The following is a 19,389-nucleotide window of genomic DNA, read 5'->3' as shown; positions in this document are numbered from 1 at the left end:
GTTGTGTTGTCTGAGACAGAGCGTTGCAGGATCACTGCAGGACCTCTTCTTCAGAGGACCTAGAAGGCATAGGCAGCAACACATGCTCGCCACACACACACACACACACACACGCACACACCTTCAGACTGGAATGCCTTTGGCCAAACGCAGTGACACAATTGTGAACCTTCCTCCAAACAGATGGGCTTTTTACTAGAACCGCTTGGGTAAAGTACCTGCTCGAGGGGGTGGCAGCTGTCCCTCCTAAATTCCAAGTTCACCCCTTCCCCTCTACTTTCCCTCCACTCTTCTTTTTCATCATTCTTTTAAGCTCATTCCACAGCGAAAGCTGTTAAAGGAACATTCCAGCATTTTTAAACCACATCTCTGCCTGCAGAATGCTGTTGTCTGATCAGTTCTTTTTAGACACTTTTTAAAAAATATATAACCATATATATTTTTTTTGTCACAATTCTTGTTTTTTTAGGTTTTTAGTAGTGCTGTCAGGTGCTTAAAATAATCTAGTTTATTTCATGCTCTGTGATTAATTAATTGAAATTAATTACATTTAATCACATTTAACATCAAAGTATTGTACTTTACAATAAAATTTTATTTTGGCTGAAGAGCAAATTAATAAATGAATAACTTGCATTGACTTAAAAGATCCCTGATGCTGTAAATACTGTATATCTTTCAACTCTACATTTATTTTAAAGCTGTATCTATACAATTACAAAACAACTTCATCTAAACAATTCCAAAAACATATATAGAAGACACACAACATAGATTATTTTTAGGAGATTCTAGACTACTCTATTTTATCTTAGAGTAACAACATTCTAAGACATTTTTTTACATTAATAGCTGGAATATGTTTCTCTGTAGTATAAAAGATACCAGCCCTGCTTAAAATGAGATGCAACTTTTAACAATATTTAAATATTTTACCATTATTTTAGAAATTATAATATCTTATCTAGCCCTGGGGCTCTTATTGTGAAAAACAAAATAGCTGATTAGCGATAATGGCTATCAGCTTACTGGCGATGCTAACCGCTAACTGGAGATGCTAACTGTGTATCCGAGATGAATTAATAGTTGATGTTTAATAGCAGGCGGACGGCGCTGTGCTGGTTAGATAAGTAGGTCATGGGGTTTGATATGATAGGTGGTTTATGGCTTTAGTTCACCCCAGTCTTTAGTTATTTACCGCAAAACACCAGAGTACAGCTAGCGGCTCAGTGCTAGCTAACAGCCGAACTCAGCAATAAGGATTGGAGGGTGTTAGCCTGGATGCTAACTGAATTTATTGAGCTTAATTTATCGGCTGGTGTTTGATATCAGCGTGGTGTCACTGTGCTGGTTGATATGGGAAGTTCTGCTGTTTGAACAGACATCATACACATATCAGACAATTACTCTGGTCTTCAGGTTTGAAGGTCAGAACACCAGCACCAGGCTACAGTAGCTAGAGTTAATTAACTAACTAGCTAGCTAACTAACCTACATTTTCTAACTCTATGTATTTCTCTGTTTATATCTGAATTCCGCTTTTTTCCTCATTTCTGTGTTTCCGTCCCCGATTATATAGACTCTATAATAGAAGCCATTTGGGCAGATGGTGTTCAATAGTAAATCATTATTTAGACCAATTGTATTAAGGTATGATATGTACTACATAATTTTATGTACTATAGTTTTTTTCCCCAGAACACACAACTAACTAGCTAACTAGCTATGGATAAGGAACGAGGGTTGGTGGTGCCCACCAGAAAAAGAAAGTAATATGCTCCATCAGTAGGAACTGGATAAAAATCCTAAGCATGCTGTTGTAGAAAAGAAAATGAAAGATGGGTCCACACCCACCCCTCATACGGGGTACAACTCCCCTACGTGTTCGTTTGATAGAGAGTCGCAGACAGGTGGAGTGAAGTTGAAAGCAAACCAAGTATTTATTACAAAGTACTGAATATTCAGGAGAACCCACACATGAAAGACCGTCTAACAGCCGTCCCAGTATAAGTTCTGACCCCCCTCTGATCTGACTCCATGTTTATACCCCAAATGACGTGAAACCTGCTGATGAGGCGTTGCTAAAATCATCTCATGTTAGTATGCATAATTTCACGTGTTAGTACTCAAGTTTCACAGGTCTGACCGGACCACTAGTGTTTGGCCTTGACTGTATCCAGCCGGACAGTGTGGTATTGTTTTAAGAATTGACTGGGTCCAGTCAGACAGTGTGATATTGTTCCTGTAATTAGACAGTACCCCCCCCCCCCCCCCCCCCTCATGTGCGCGCGTCCTCCCGCTTTGGTAGGTGAAGGACTTTGCACGCACAGAGAGAAAGGCCGCACTGTTCGTCCCGAAATCTCCTTTGTATCAATTTAGTTCATACAGAGTGCACTGGCTGATGATTGATGGCCGTTAGTCAGAGACATGCAGTAAACGAAATGCTTCAAGCATGAGCTACACAAGCCTCACAATAGATCTCATATGTAATATGTTAATGTGTTAGTAGCGTGTGGTTAGTCCGCCATATAATAGGTCCTATGTGTTAGTAAATGCCTTATGTATCATGTGGGTTAATTTCTCATAATAGAGTCTGTGTTAGTCACATGCCTGATCAAACAATGTTTATCTATATGTGTAAATAATATGTATTGTGAGTATTGGTTAATCTTCTATATAAATGTGTATAAAATACACTGTGAGTAATAAAAATGATCAAATACAAGGTGAGTATTGGTTAATGCATATAAAATACAAGGTTTCACACAATGATTATGTAATTATAGATACTAAGATAAGTAATCATAACTGAAAGATATTTGTCAATACACCCAAGGTATAATAAACAGTTACTCTTCAATGCTAATTCATTTTAATTCATAATCAAACGACTTTAATGAAGTTACTCTAGCTTTAAATTACAATAAATCTCATGCATTTACATCAGCAAATGATTGAGTTTTGCAGCATGTTTAACTGTATTGTAGATGTTTATTTTAATTAACCCTAATTTACTACTTATCATGTGACCAATTTAAACATAATATATTCTAGGTTATTGTTAGAATTTTTTAAATACGTATTGTTAATGTCCAACAAAAGGTAAAAAAGAAAAAAGGCTGAAAACCCTGAATATGACATGTAATTATTTTAGAATGAGAAATTAGACTTTACATGCTATTTTGTGTGTGTTTTTTTAGGTGAGAAGAGAACACTGAAGATTCTGCTTTGGATAAGAAGGCCAGACCTCCCTCTGGTAAGTGTTGTTAGTCTTAAAGAATACTGTATGAGTTAAAGCAATGTGAAAGATTGGTGGTACATTGTAAATAAAGTGGACACCAAAGGTATTCATGGATTTTTTTTAAGTGTCTCAGATGAAGCATCTTAAAAGTATTATTTCATAACAAAAATGAATGCGTATGTTTAACACGTTCTAAACGAGGAGACCAGTCACTGGTGGGTCTCTCCCCATTCAATACAGATCAGATCCTGGTCTTTCTTCAATAGAAATAACTGCCCAGTAGCATTGGAAAAAATAGCAGCCAAGTGAATAGACCATTCCATAAGGACTATACGGTAAAGCTTACTATTTTTTTCTAGTCCATTACATATTTTGACTTGTAAACGTCCTAGTAATAGCAATGGTTTTCATATATATATATATATATATATATATATATATATATATATATATATATATATAGTCCATAGAGTAGGGATGTTTGTAAAATAGACAGACTGGAGTTTTCACTAATTTCCTTGTGTATGTCACAGATATTAGAAAAAAAGTAAAATACTTTGGACTTCTTGTGTGATGCCCCCGTTCCAGCTTCCAAGCTAGATAAAATAAGATCAGCTTTGATAATACATTTTCTCAGATCTCATCCTAACTCCTAACTTACTGTTTGATTTAGTGGGTTTTCTATTTTTTCTGTGTTTCTGTGAATCCTAATGTTTTGATAGATACAGTCTGTGAAATATAGTCTTGGTTATTAAAAAGATGGAACATTCCTTAAATAAAGCATCATTACGGTGTGCTATACTGAAGTATTATTTCAAATATTTCCTGTCATGCTTATGGAGTGCCATAGCTCTTACGCTCAGTCCTTAAACTAAAGTGTTAACAATGAATACGTATTGAATAGCTATAACTACTGAACGCTGAGGAATAAATCCAGGGTCCCTTCTTCAGCAGACACAGCCGTGGGGCAGGGGATGACACTGTGTAAAGTAAAATCTCATTTCTGCAGCAGCCTGACATGCTGGAAGTCTCTATCACTCAGCCAGCGCTCAATAACCTTGAGCTCATATTTCTCGGCTGGTGATTTAGGACCTTACAGCATTACCCTGGGTTTTGGGCCTGCTCTGATGCGCTGTCTAGAGCTCTGTCTCCTGCTCGCATTATTTATTTCACCCAGCTACAAGCGCTACGATGACACATGGGCACAGGCCAATGCCCCATTCATCTCTGGGTTAAATATGTGTCAGCCAGATCAGTTTTGGGGCTGAAGAGCCAGGTGAAGAATGTTGCAGATTGGCCGGACTTGGACCATGAATCAGCCTGTCTGCCTCGCTGAGAGTTCAGGGCAAGTTTTGCTTGTTGTGCGTTTCGTGTCGATTATGCTATCACTCTGATTAATAGACCGTGTAGACTCAGAGGGAGAATACGTCCACATATCACGATGATGAGATGTTCCATGGTGTAGCATATTGAAAGGGATTTTTTATTACACAAACGGGAGGAGTGCAGGAAGTCTGAATAATGTGGGCGGAGTGCTGGCATTACATCACTCATTCATTCAACAGGAGTGTAGGACCTGTTGGGCTGGGCTTTTGAGGCTGAGGCCTTTTTGGTAAATTAAATCACCGTAGCTGGTTCTCTGATGATGTTTGATGGTCCAGAATTTTGTATTTGTTTGGACAAAAATTGTTGAATGGTTTTGGGGTACTTGTCGATCAAACATACCTGGTTTGGTTTATAATCCATCTACAAAGCTCCGTTTATGAGCTTGTGTGGACTGTCTTTCTCGCTTTCTTCATTAAGCCTGATACACAGCTAGAGCTAGAAAATTGTAACAGATTTGAAAACCGGAGCACTTATACTCAAGGGTCCACAGACGTATAACTATTTTTGTACGGAAGATATATTGTTAAAAGAAATATTGCTGTAAACAATATTGTTCTCATTTTATGCCAGAAATATAATGATATAATGATAATATAATATCGTAATGCAGTTTCTCCCTTGTAAAGAGAAATAATCTTGAGGATTGGACATGAGGATTGTTTTATAGATACAATTCCAAGGAGAGTAGGCTCTCCTTGATAAGAAAAAAATAACAGCCAATGTTGCAGTCAGCATAAATGATTGAGCTAATGTCCATATATTGTATTGAAGCACATCTCACATGTAACCTCCTGTAGGTGTCTTATATCATAACAATGCGTACATGTAAAAATAAATCTACCACAGCTTAAATCTTTTGTGAACGCAAACATGGGCTTGGCAATTTCCCAACCAATGCATTGTTTTGGGACTGTAAAATGAGTTCAAATGGCAATATCAGGTTCAAAATTTTGAGTTGTAGGCATATCTCACTCAGACAAAGACGCAGCTCTATGTATATTATATGAATTCTAGATGAAAATGTATACTAGATGAAAAAGGGTATACTAGATGAAATACTAGATGGAAAAGATAGATGTATACTAGAGTGTAGAAATTTCAGCATCTTCCGTGCAATAAATTATTATTTTCCTATTATGTCAGCATGAATTCACAGACTAAAAAAACACATCGGTACACTAATGCAGACCTTGTAGGAAACCTTTAATCAAAACTACCAAATATTGAAATTGCAGGAAAACCAAATACATGCACACCCTGCCATATAAATTGAGTTAGAATTTAGTATTGATTTGGAAAAATATCATTTTTAATGCAGTTTATGCATTTTAAATAAGTATTTGTGCAGGAGAATCTACAAGAATATTTAATATGCCTGATTTAAAAAAAGTCAAATATAATGCGGCTCTTTATTGAGGGGAAACAGTAGGTGGGGGATGCCTGTCATGAAATGGTAGCTGAAAACCCCCCACTTTCTTATTTGGCATCTGGAAAAAAAAAATGTCCATGAAAAATAAATGAGATGCAATAAGAAGGTAAGTATGTATGTCAATTAGCGACGGATTCCTGACGAAATCCTGCACAAAGAAATCGACATGTCAGTTTAGGGGTTCTAAAATAAAGAAAGAAATCAACAAAGGAACAAACAAAATAAGCTTATAGTAATCTTTCATGTATTTGAAGTCATTCATGTATTGCTGGTGGAACACACAGTCTTATTTTCTTTAAAATCACCACGCACTCACTTGTGTTCTGATTTGATATTTGATGGTCCATCTGTTTTTCCGTTGGCTACCATGTAATGCCTATAGAATCATTAAAAGCTTTACCTCAGACTCAGTAAAACAAATCAGATATTTTTTTTTCTTTTCCCATTTTTTTGCACATGGCACAGGAACAGTGTTTCTGCCAAATAAGATCCCTCAAGACTACTTATTTATTTACCAGCGCTAATTATAATGCAGCACATATCACCAGCCCCTCCCTTGTAATTACTACATTCTGTGTGCGCCTGCAATTAATTCCTACACTACACGGAGCAACAGTATAGACGTGTGTGGAAACCCGCCATAAATATGCATGTCGTTCTAAACTAACAGAGAAAACTGTGGAATATATATGAGCTGCTACATGGAGAGACTGAAGGGAGGTTCCTTTATATGAAACCATAATATTGACCCATGGGATTGTTGCATGGTTTTGTCAAAACCAGCACATCCATTTTGGCTAGTTTCAGCTAGTGATCAAAGTTTTCAGGGACCTTCTTACCTCGTGGCCGTATCCTGAGCACAGGTGTTCAGTTGATAAAGCTCAGGATAAAGCTTCTCCCGGTGGTTGCTGGCTAGAGGTCCCCCCTGCCAAACACTGAATAATTCATAGGATCTATTCAGAGTAATTACCATAAACCTGGTTTGGTTTGCAGCCCAGCTTCCATGCTCCCCATAGGAAGGGCATGTGGACTGTGATTTTAGCTTTCCTCAGCGATGTTATACTGAGGAGAACATCAAATTTTGGCTTGTAGGTGTCTTTCATACTGGTCCCACACAGACAGGGGCACAGTAATATCTTTTATATCTCAGTTTCTTTATAGCTACAAAATCTAAGGGCCAGGTTTAAGCTGCACTATTGTAAAGGTGCAACACAAAATGTGAGTTATGCAGTTTCTATGTTTTTTTTTCCACAATGTGTATAAAATTTAAAATTAATCCTACTAAAGGTTTCATTCCATCGTTTTCCCCATTCATTTTAAAATGTCTAGTTGTGGTCTCTAGTATGAATGAATGCCATGTGAGCTGTTTTTTGTGAAAAAAGTGGAGGACTAGAGGATGGGGGGAGAAACGATAGGAATTGTGCTTTTGCTAATGAATATTCATACATGCAAACATATCGCCTTTGATTAACTAACAGCACTGAGAGGCAGCGAGACAGACAACAGTTACAAACGTTTTAAAATAGACATTTTTACAGTAATCACAGTCTTTGCGATGTCATATTTTACCACATGTGTAATGCCCTGCTAAGTGTAGTTCAGCCATTACCTAGTCTTAGAGTCTCTGTAAAATGCCAAATCCACCGGAGATCCTATATAAACACACAGAGGTGGATAGTCCAGGTCCAGAAAGTAAAAATCCAGCCGCAGCAGAGCCGTCCAGGCAGTTAGAACAGTTTACCTTTAACTAGTGTAAACAGAACTGTTTTAAACATACACCTTCCTATCTCAATTGTACTTCGCTGGTGGTATTTCATAGACAAATTCTAACAATTTGTTCCTTAGCTCTGAGTTACTGGGCAAAGTGTAGAACACTGATGGGTTATTTGCATGAATAACACAGGAACAAACTACCATGCTGTTTCTAGCGCTGTTAGCTCCTGTCTGTTGAGATGGCATCGCTCAGCCAGCAAGACGGCGGCTTCTGCTCTGCCTGTGTGCGGTTGCGATCCAAGGTGGGCAAAGCCATGAATACTAATTCACGACTTGACATAGAGACCGAGCTTTTCCTGATCGACTCGTTTTTCTTAATATTTTCTTTTACTAGGTACTGCAGACAATGGAGGTTGAGGAAGAGTTTCACGTGCAGTATCATATACAACTCAGAATGAACAATTGTATTTCTCAATGAACAAAAAAAGGGCATAGGATAGGTGCATACAATTGCCTATTATAGTGGTATTCTTTGGGGTGTCAGGTTTAATATGTACATTAAAATATTGGAAAATTGAAAAGAAAGTGTTAAAAAAAAATCATAAAGCTGTTACATTTTTTACCATCAAACTTTTTTTGGGGTGTATAAATTCTAGAGGAATTTACTGACAAATGAAAACTGACTAACTGTAGGAGGTAGCTTAAGCTATACTGCAATGTCACTATCTTATTCAGAGCTTATTATGTAAATGCTGTCTGAACATAAACCCTTATTATGTTAAAGCATTTAACAGATACCCATGTCTGACTGTTGCTCTTCAATGTAATTTATTTATATTGATTGTTTTTTTCTATTAATGGAAGCTAGTTATTTTAACTAGGTAGTTATATTAACTTGTTAGTTAGCTTTTAGTGCTGGAAACATACTGTACAGCTTCGTACAGTATGTTTCCAGCACTAAAAGCATTATTTTTTATGGTTATCTTTCAACAAAAGGTTTTTGCCATAATGATTATTTTAGCAACAAAGATAAAGTAGTACATGACTACATGCTGTCTGAAATTCAGCATCTATTTATCCAGTTAGCTCCAAAAGCACAATTTATCTGTATTAACTGTCAAGCATAAGTCTATGTGAAGGAACAGGATTACCAGGTCTGACACTTATGCTGAGATAAGGGGTACTAAGAAATGTTAAAATATCATATCTAGTTACAGCAAAGCAATATATTTATTTATTTATTGTTTGTTTCAGAGCCATCTTAGACTAGAAACTGTGGTACTGTAATAAGACAAAATGCTGAATATATTAAGGACAGTGTTAAGCAGATGTTATTTCAGAGCAGCTTTCATTTACTAGGGTAGAACAATCTAAAAACAATTTTTGTTTTTGAAACCCATAAAGAGGATTTTGTCTGAATTGTCTATTTTACATTTTCCAATAATTATGCTCTAACACAAAACACAAGATTAGAGCAGATAGACTATAACAATCTGCAGAGGAAATGTGCAGTAATTTAATCTGTCAGTTGGACATCTTGTCTGTTATGCAGAGTCTATTGACTGGCGCTGTGTGTAATTAAGTCAGCACGCCTGTATTGAATCAGCTCATACAAAGTGCTGACACGTCAGTGTGTAAATGAGGGTTTGGCAGGGTTTGGCATGCCTCTCCAATTCGGAAAATCAGTCAGTCTGCCAATCCATTACCATTCTGATCAAATCCATGTCACCGTATCGATGCGTTTTTTTTTTTTTCTTGACCATCCAAAGAAGAGAACCAAAATAGCCTATATCCTTTTGTTTTTAATCATTGTGTGTTTTGGGGTCACTGCAATGTCAATCAATGTAAACATATTCCATTAATGTCAGATTCAATCTGAACTATTAAAGATCACTTACCAATCCAACAAAACCAATTTATCAACACAGTACTTTTACAAAGTAGACTCAGTGCCATGTACCACTACCATGACAGTACAGAGGACAAACTGTCCCCCAAAGTGACGACCACAGCCTGTATTTAGGAAGGCACCCGATGCAGTTTATAAGATAATTAATGCCTGATTGGAGAGAGCTTTGATTTCATGGATTGAGCTGGGTCAGTAATATTGATGAGCTACAAAGCAATGCAGATTTCAGTTTGCTATGTTGACCCTGAGAGCTTATTGACACATTTACTGCTGGGAGCTTTTTCTCAGAGGCAGCTGCTCTGCAGCACTATGCAAAAAGACAACTTAATAGCTGCTTCTGAGATAAATAGAGAATGTAATCTGCTAGAACTAGAAAATGTCCACACCAGCTGCATAAATGATGTTCCAATCAAAGAACACAAACAAGAGATAAGATAGGAGAGATACAACTTTACTAATCTTCTAAAGGAAATCAGAGTCAGTGTTTAAGCTGTGTGCATGCAAGAATATATGTACATATAAAGTGTACACATACAACACGGCTGTTAATTACAGTGTACACTGTTCCACCACTAATTTTTTTAAGAACAATATACACTGACATGCCAAATTTAAGGAAATGGCGGCATGTGAATTGATCAAGTGAAGTTTTAAAGTGTTACTTAAGTATTACATTAGGTGATACATCACAGACAGCATCACTACAACCCACAGTCGGTAGCTTAGTGGTTGGTAATGATTTTGGTTGGCGGTATCTGGCTAGAATTGTCCATGCATTCAGACAAACAACTCTGGCAGAAATCACTTCAATACGTATCCCACATGTCAGGGCAGTCAGTTTAAATGAATTGCATAGACTAATCAGTGTATCATAGTATGTTTTTAAGAAATGTTTAGTTAAACTGTTATTTTAAAAGTGATATGGGTCTTTAAAATAAATACATTTGTGTGTAAATAAAATGATTTAACAGTGGCAAATATTTAGTCTTTCCCATGAAATTACATACAATGTCCACTTTTCCAGTTTTGCCCTGGCATTAGATAACTGGGAAGATATAAAAAAAAACGATAGCTTAACATGTGTGCCATGCGAGGGAGGGATGCTGGTTTGATATAACGAGAGGTGGAGTGTGACATGCCATGCACTGTGACAAAAGGCAGGCATTCACCCAAAAGCACTAGAGGCACACAGGCATCACTCCAAACGAAGCATGCTCAGAATGCCAAAACCGAGAACCAGACAGAGGATCAGGAGTCAAGAGAACAACAAAGAAAAAGATAGAAATAACCAAATACAGTCAAACATGATCTCAAACAGTCTTATAGAGCATGCGTGTGTAGGTGTGTGCAAATAATCATTATAATCACTACCTCACAGAATCCTGAATCATTTATTTACCATCGAACCTTCGACATTGATCATGCTTCAGAAGTAAATTATGGAATGTTTCATGATGGTTTGTCAATCACTGACAAAAGAATGACATGAAATGAATTTAAATAACCAAAAAAAATCATTTCTGTTTAAAATATCAGGTTAAATTATGTATCGCTATCTACAGGGGTTTTGTAATTTTGTTAGTAATAAAAAACATTTATATAACACTTTTCATGCATTTAAAATGCAACTCTAAATGCTGTTTGTACACAGACAAGAAAGCAGAACTTTTAGAACTATTTAGAATTAACAAAAGAAGCAAGTAACTGCATACAGATTTTTGCAATATTTATGCAATACCAATAAAAAAAACAGGAAAACAAGCGAATGAATAAATTAATAATAACCCAAAAAGTAAGGACTAGGTATTGAAGAAAATTAAATGCTAAAATGAAAAGTTGGAAAGATGTTAAAAAAAAAGATAATAAAATAAAGAAAATACAGATTAATATGAAACAACTTCGTAGAAAGTTAAAAAGAATAAAGAAATATGGATTAAGACGAGAACCAGAAAAAAGAGAGAAACAAGACAAGCTAATAATATTAGCTAATTACAAACTAACATAACAGTTACATACAATAAAAGAAGGAACCTGATTATCTATTTGTAATGTATTCTAAATTTGTGGCACATAAAAACAGAAACTGCTTCTCTGCTCTGTAGGGATTTATACAATGGATGTGTGCTAGTTGATTAGTTACAGAGAGTAACAGAGAGCATGCAGATTTCAATACACATACATAATAAAAATGATTAAATAAACAGAAATTGTAATTGTAAACTAATAAAAATAAGAATGAATGTGAAAAATCTTTAAATTGGTAAATAAACTTTCTATTAAGAAAAGTTTAAGAGCACAATTTCCATAATCAACCAAAAGAGCTTCTTCTACGGTATCACCCAAAGAACCAATTGCAGCAATCTTATTTTTTAAATGTAAATTTCCTAAATGCTATATATAAGATTCGTATCTCCTACAAATGATTTCTTCTGTTATTTCTAGAAAAGAAAATCAACTATCTACAGTCATTTGGGCAGAAATGTTCACACTTGTTTATGTGACTGTTTATTCCAGTGAATGCTATCTTATATTCTCTTTATTTTTCTCTGCTATTTGTCTTCCAGCTATCATCTGTTTGCAGTGATATGGAGTCACTGTCTTAGCCATTTCAGGTGAGGCTATTCTGGGCGATTATCGGCAGTGTCATACTCGTCATTCCCTCAAGTGTGTAATTTGATTAGAGCCAACCTGGGCTGGTGTGGACACGGTTGCTTATTGTTGTGGCCTGTTTCTCTATTCATGACCTTGAGCCACAATCATGGTCCAGGAGCATGCAAATAATGAAATATTCACACACTGACAGACACACACTGAGCCTTTCCCACTGAAACAACTGCTCTTGGCTACTTTTCTGACTGAAGGTTTATTGGATTTTTAATTATAATGCTATTTATTTTTAAAATATTCCCTCATGAATTTCCTTTTTCCATGCTGATACGTTATGATGTTCCAGTTATTCTGAGCTTGAGGTCAGAAATGTGGGGGAAAAAGAAACCTAAATTTGGATGGTTCATTTTTAACATATTCCAAGAAAAGCTCTGATAAATACAGGATTTGATTGGATTCTGCTGATGCAGGTGCTCTAACCCATGATGAACAGCTGTGAAAAATGAAGCATCAGTTGTTCTTGGCTTGTGGTTCCCCTTGATGTTCTTCTCATTTCAGAGCCGCAGTCAATACAGGTCGAGCTGCCACAAACTGACCAAAGACATTAGAGCAGAGGATGACCATAACTAAAGCTGACGGCAGAGGTCAGGGTCAGGTAGAGCTCTTCTCTCCCCCACAAAGTCACCTCAAAGACAAAGAGATATAGCAGCACTCTTAGCTACATTACAGATTACACAGGACCCAGTCTGGAGGGAGGGGTAAGAGCCTAATCGGATTGGGGAATATTCAGCATGCCTAAAAACTGCATTAACACTCATCCTGCAGTGGTAATTACATCAGCAGGTTAATATCAGCATTCACTCTCCTCTAATCAGATTCAGCGGGGAGTGGGAGAGTGTGGCTGTTAAGGCTATTTGATTGGGTTAGCCGCTATCATTTTCAGCAATTCAGCAAGATTTCAGTGGAGTTAATCGGGTGATTCACTCACCCGCCACATCCCAAAGGAAATTAAAAACAAATCAAACATGACGAGAGAAACAAAAGAACCAGAAAGGCATCAAAATAAAGCATCCATCAAAACAGGCTCAGTATTCACGTTTTATTGTTAACGTCTTTTTATGTTGGACCACTCAAATCAGCAACACATCCACATGTTCTTCATATATTTCAGAGCACAACTGCTCCTGACCCTCTGCCAAGTTTTTTCCAGAGAACGAACAGAATCCCAAGAGGTTTTCAGCTGATTAAATAAGAGTTAAAATAGTTAATTCACTTGCTAATAAAGAGACCAATCAACAATGACATGAATCCAGATGTGAAAAAAGTTATTACCAAATTTTAAATGAATACAAAGGAAAATACTTTAATAATAATAATATTTAAAAAAAAGCAAACCTTGCTACAAATTTGTTTATACTGCAGTGAAAATTTGATTTTTATATACGTTTTTAAGAAAGTTAATTTAAAATTTTAAGTTAAAACTCACCAGACAAATCCAGCACTTTAGCAGCTTCTGCAGGTCCAAGTTGGTCTTTAGTGGTCAAGGTGGTGGTAAATCTGGTCTTCCTGGTTAAACCATGTTCTGGCAAACTGTTCGAGCAGCTCTGTCATGCTGGTCATAGTGGTTGAGCAGCTTGGTCAAGCTTGGTTGTGCCGGTTGTATATATTGAGCTGGCCAGGTTGTTGTTTTTTTCTGATTTACATTGGTCTGTAGTCTGTAGTCATATTCTCTTGCATATCCACATTGTTTCCTATAGTACTAACACATGCATGAATGTTGTGGTAAAAATGTAGGGCTGCACGATATTGAAAACTTTTTTTTTCCTTTGATATATATTGCAGAAGTGGAACTTGTCACTAAAGATGATATGCTACCATTCTAAGTCACTCAATGACAGTCCGGCGCAATATCATTGCATCTTTGGTGATGTTGTAAAGTTCTGTGTGTGTGTAATCTGGTGTTGTGCAGCCAGCTGCCAACGGTGCTATCACTAACAGAATGACTCAGGGAGGGCATCACTGCTTGCTGAATATCCACCGAGACATGGGTCACTTCATGCATATCATACAATCTATCCGTTCTCCCTCTTTCTCCTTCAAGTTGTTGGTGCCGGCTGCCAAACAGAGTGCTAGTGCTATAATCACAATCCCAACAAGTTTTAGTTCTGTTGGTTTGATTTAAAATCTGAAAATCTGTTGCTGTCTGTGTGTATATGTTGTAGTTGTATGACTCATGTCATTCACTATGTAGTAAGGAAGTATTTGAAATTAAGCCAAAAAATACGTTACCTCAGTGTTTTCTTAAAGCTCTGTTTTTCCCCTCCACACAACAACACTAAGAACAAGCTCTGATTTCAGTGACTGAAAATGACATTTTAGCATTATAATGGTTCTTCAGAGCACATCAGCTTAGAGATTAACTGGGCACATCAATTATTGACTGTATGTTACTGCAAAATTAACCTTTGCATAATACAGCATTTGGGATCACTTCATTGACCAGTTATAGACATTAAGCTATGTCGCGCTAGATTCAAAAGCTCTCTTAGATCTTATTCCTCTAGTTCTTTTTCCAGCTTTCACTGGTTTCTATGCATTTATTTACGTTGTGGACAAAATATTGGTTAATCTAATGAGCTTTTGACTGGAATGGATCAATTATTAAATGGTGATACAATAAAGGGTACTGTAAGTTCTGGGGCTCTTTAAAATTCTATCAGAAAATGCCGCTGGGTAAACTGTGTTTTATGTTCACCCAGGAGGCTTAGCAAAAAATATATACAGGCTTATTTATAATTCCAAGCCGAAAAAATGAACACGAATAAATGAACACAATTGATGTTTGGATATTTATTATGCACAGACGTATTCATCAGTATTGAATTAGGTTCGCAGCACGAATGATTGATTGGAGTGTGAACAGATTAGCGGGTGAGGACAGGCCATCCCTCCGACGAGAAAATCATTGCAAACAGAATTCTCTAGCAAACGCTCAGAGAGCGGGCGAACGAGAGAGAGAGGAAGTGAGAGCAGTGAGTGGTACTATAGCTAAGGAGAGGCAGTGGTAACTATCGTCAGCATATTCATTTCCACCAACTGCTCTTTCTGTGTTGTTTACCCCTTCCAGCCATCTTGGGTTGCGGCACACTTGCTTTATGAATTTTGCATGCTATCCCCTCTCTCTGACTTTGAAAGACAAAAGCCCTTCTCAAGTGCCAGCTCTGTGGAACTCGTAAGACCCCCACTTCAGACCCCCTACAAGGCTGAAGCTTCCCTGAACTCCAAAGCCAGCATCTTCTGAGCTTCTGCAGCAGGCCCAAGTTCAGAATACAGAGTATCCGTATTCATGTCTACATCAGTGGCGGAGGACTGGCGAGGTGTTGAAAAGCAGCGACCACTGAAAATGAGAAATTCTCTTTAACCGTCTCGAATCTTGAGCCCTGCCAGGCAGTGTGTGAGGGAGCCTAGCGTGATGTAATTAACCTGCGGCATTCTGACAGCCCGAAAGCATCTTTATTTCATGTGTCAGTCACCATTGTTCCAGCTGAGGCAGAGAAACGTGTGCTCCGAGAGTGGAGGAGAGCCAGAAACTGGCTTTGGGCGTGCTTCATCACACTGTGATCTCATCCTGAAGAGGAATTCTGTAGTGGAGGAGAGGTAGAGGGAAAAGGGAGTGAGGAACACAGACAGTGGGGAACATCCCTCCCTACCCTGCTTTGTTTCACCGAACAGAGATGCCAAACAGGAGTGAAGTTGATGGCATGTTGTTTTTCTTCTTTCTTTTTTCAGGGCTGTAGCTAAGGAGGTGTGCAGGATTTGACGTGCCGATGTCTACTGCTTGACAAACACAGCTTGAGGGGTAAGAGAAAGACCCTGGATACTATGGATCTAACAGAATATGAATATATTATTGAGAATGAACAGATAATGCATTCTAAACAGAGAAAAATACAGAGGCAAATGTCTGAGGCACTGTATTTGTTTTACTTAGGTTCTAGTTTTTCATCAATAAGCAATTATTTTCATGTGGTATAGACATAAGCTCAAGATACACCATAATCACCACTTACCTGGGTGCATGAACACTTCACTTTAACTTTCCTTTCAACATTTTGCCTCATTTGTAGACCATACTCTTAAAAATATGTAGCAGTTCTTTGAAGAAGACCCTTGTTAGGTTACATAAAGATACATGGATGGAATTGGTTTGGTGTGAGAGTACAGGTCTATTAAGGTGTAAAGAATTAAGATGTATGTTAAGGACCTGTTCCATCAGTGTCCAAAATCCAGCCAAAAATGCAGCCTGTGGACAAATATTAATTGGCCCCTGCTTCACTTTTAAGAATACATTACTAGTGGCCTACAATTACATCCTAGAATTTCCTTTGCCACTCGTCAGGGACAGCAAAGTGTTGCCTCACTTTGCACAATAAACCACCATTAGTTTCTCTGATTGAATGTTACAGAATGTAATTTCAACAAAGATGGAAGTTTACTATTCAAGAGACATCCATTATAAACTAATCCGAATATGATACCCTTCCCAGAGCAGTGTGATGATGAACATCAAGTCTCTCTTTTAAACATTTATCAACTGTTGAGGTTTCCCCCAAGTATAAACACACAAAAAGATAATGCTTGGCTTTTTTGGAACCACTCAGACCTTCCCTGTTATAAACTTGTACAAGAACCACGTTTGTGGTATCTTGCTACATATATGACAACTATAGCTGTTTTTTTTTTTGTTTTTTGTTTGTTTGTTTTTTTAACAGTTTGAGACATTGCTTTGTTATTGAGTTCCATACGTCTGGTCAGCCATAGCTACTGATACAAAAAAAAATCTAAGTTCTATATACTGAATATACATGTTTTTAAGATGCAGTATTATGGAGTAATATTTTGTAGAATCTGTAGTAAGCTATGGCAGCTGTGGCATAAGGGAGGCTGGCCCTAAGGTGTTTTGATATGGTGCAAACTGGTGAGAACACATCCGTTCTATACCAATACAAGCTCTCTTCTAAATCTTCTTTATAAATATGACATTGTTCAAAAAAACATTTGCAGCACCTTTGTTCCAACTATATGTTTATTTTATCTGTATTTCTGAACATTCTATAGAAATGTACAGACATTTATTGGAATTGAGCAGTAACACTGTAGATTTGCCAATAATGATTTGAAAACAACCACTTATATATGAGCACAACAAAGAAGAATCTCTGGCAGAAAGGAACTTATAGTAAACTGTTTACAGCCATTTTACACTACTCTCTCTTTTTGTAGTAAGTACATCATCCTCCATCATGGACATGTTTGTTGTCTTCAGAACCTTTCGACTCTGAACTGATTAATTAACACCCATGCCACTGTAAAGAATACAGTATGAAGTATAATGTGGGCAGTGATTTTTTACATTGTTTTTAGAACATACATTCATATTTGTTTATGAAAGCAGTATAAATGAGCAATAACAGTGCATATTATGACATAAACATATACTTCAAATTTGAGTGCAGACCATTTTCTGTTAAGATGCAAGGATTTTGAGCATTAAACAGATATATAGCTCTGCTAGGTGTATTCTGTGTAGGGCCATGGTGGATACACAGTAACTCTGTCTAGGTCTTAGTCTCAGATTCCAATTTGCCTGCATTTCTTGTTGTTTTCCATCTATTCTTTGGAATTTATTACACCATTTATAATTGTTGATTTAAGAGAAAATCGACACAGTTATGATTAAATTTGTTAGTCCTCGGTTTATGTGCGTTCCAAATCATTTCTAGTTTATCAATTATTTGACTATTAAAATACTCAGTGATTTTAGTCCATTAAGTTGATTAGTTTTTGCATTCATATTGGATAATGTAACTTGGTGGTTAACAGCCCTGTGTTGGGCTAGTGTACAATTCCCTGGTCAGGTAAACACCCTCTCCCTGGGCTGCCACCTTATCGTGGTGGAGGGGTTTGAGTGTCTCAAGGATCCTAGGAGCTATGTTGTCAGGGGCTTCATGCCCCCGGTAGGGACACCCAAGGCAAACAGGTCCTAGGTGAGGGACCAGACGAAGTGCAGCCCAAACGACCCCAATGAAGAGATACAACATTGGATTAAGTGTTCCCTCGCCCGGACGCGGGTCACCGGGGCCCCACTCTGGAGCCAGGCCTGGAGGTGGGGCACGCTGGCGAGCGCCTGGTGGCCGGGCTTTTGCCCATGGAGCTCGGCCGGGCATAGCCCGAAGAGGAGACAGGGGCCCCCCTTCCCATGGGCTCACCACCTGTGGGAGGGGCCAAAGGGGTCGGGTGCAGTGTGATTTGGGTGGTGGCCGAAGGCATGGACCCTGGCGATCTGATCCTCGGCTGCAGAAGTTGGCTCTTGGGACGTGGAATGTCACCTCTCTGGAGGGGAAGGAGCCGGAGTTGGTGTGCGAGTTAGAGAGGTTCCGGCTAGAAATAGTCGGGCTCACCTCGACGCACGGCTCTGGCTCTGGAACCAGTCTCCTTGAGAGGGGTTGGACACTCTTTCACTCTGGAGTTGCCCCGGGAGAGAGGCGCCGAGCTGGGGTTGGCATACTTGTTGCCCCCCATCTCGGGGCCTGTACGTTGGGGTTCACCGCAGTGAACGAGAGGGTAGCCTCCCTTCGCCTACGGGTGGGGGGACGGGTCCTGACTGTTGTTTGTGCCTATGCACCGAACAGCAGTTCAGGCTACCCACCCTTTTTGGAGTCTTTGGAGGGGGTGTTGGAGAGCACCCCTCCAGGGGACTCCCTTGTTCTGCTGGGGGACTTCAACGCTCACGTGGGTAATGACAGTGAGACCTGGAGAGGTGTGGTTGGGAGAAATGGCCCTCCCGATCGTAACCCGAGTGGTGTTTTGTTATTGGACTTCTGTGCTCGTCATGGATTGTCCATAACCAACACCATGTTCAAGCATAAGGGTGTCCATATGTGCACTTGGCACCAGGACACCCTAGGCCGCAGTTCAATGATAGACTTTGTTGTCGTGTCATCTGATCTGCGGCCGTATGTCTTGGACACTCGGGTGAAGAGGGGAGCGGAGCTCTCCACTGACCACTACCTGGTGGTGAGTTGGCTCCGATGGTGGGGAAGG

The 19,389-nt window shown here is 38.4% G+C and overlaps 1 long non-coding RNA gene across 1 annotated transcript; it reads left to right on the top strand.

The window, feature by feature from the left end:
- Positions 1-1,049: 1,049 nt before the first annotated feature.
- LOC111193141 (uncharacterized) lies at positions 1,050-16,145 on the top strand. Its single transcript, XR_002650283.2, has 3 exons — positions 1,050-1,427; positions 3,201-3,256; positions 16,075-16,145. It is a non-coding gene; the product is annotated as an uncharacterized LOC111193141 (long non-coding RNA).
- The last annotated feature ends 3,244 nt before the right edge of the window (positions 16,146-19,389 follow it).

Source organism: Astyanax mexicanus, chromosome 14 (assembly GCF_023375975.1).
Source record: "Astyanax mexicanus isolate ESR-SI-001 chromosome 14, AstMex3_surface, whole genome shotgun sequence".
Lineage (NCBI taxonomy): Eukaryota > Metazoa > Chordata > Actinopteri > Characiformes > Acestrorhamphidae > Astyanax > Astyanax mexicanus.
Note: the sequence above shows the minus strand (reverse complement) of the source record. Positions and strands in the feature narration are given on the sequence as shown.